Consider the following 236-nt stretch of genomic DNA (forward strand, 5'->3'; position numbering starts at 1 on the left):
TCGTGTGGGGGAGGTGGGGGGAAGAGCTGTGGGGGAGGGGTGCATTCATGTGTGTCCCAGATACCTTAGTTCTGTGTGTGTGTCCTGGACACCTGGGTTTTGTATGTGTGGGTGTTATGTTTGTGTCTCTGACCCCTTGGTTCCACGTACCTGCACGTGTCCGGGATGCCTGGGCCAGGTGTGTGCCTACTCCTGTGGGTGTACGTGCATCTGTGCGGTGGTGCAATCTTGGTGGC

This window comes from Alligator sinensis, unplaced genomic scaffold (genome assembly GCF_000455745.1).
Source record: "Alligator sinensis unplaced genomic scaffold, ASM45574v1 scaffold1860_2, whole genome shotgun sequence".
In the NCBI taxonomy this organism is placed as follows: Eukaryota; Metazoa; Chordata; order Crocodylia; family Alligatoridae; genus Alligator; species Alligator sinensis.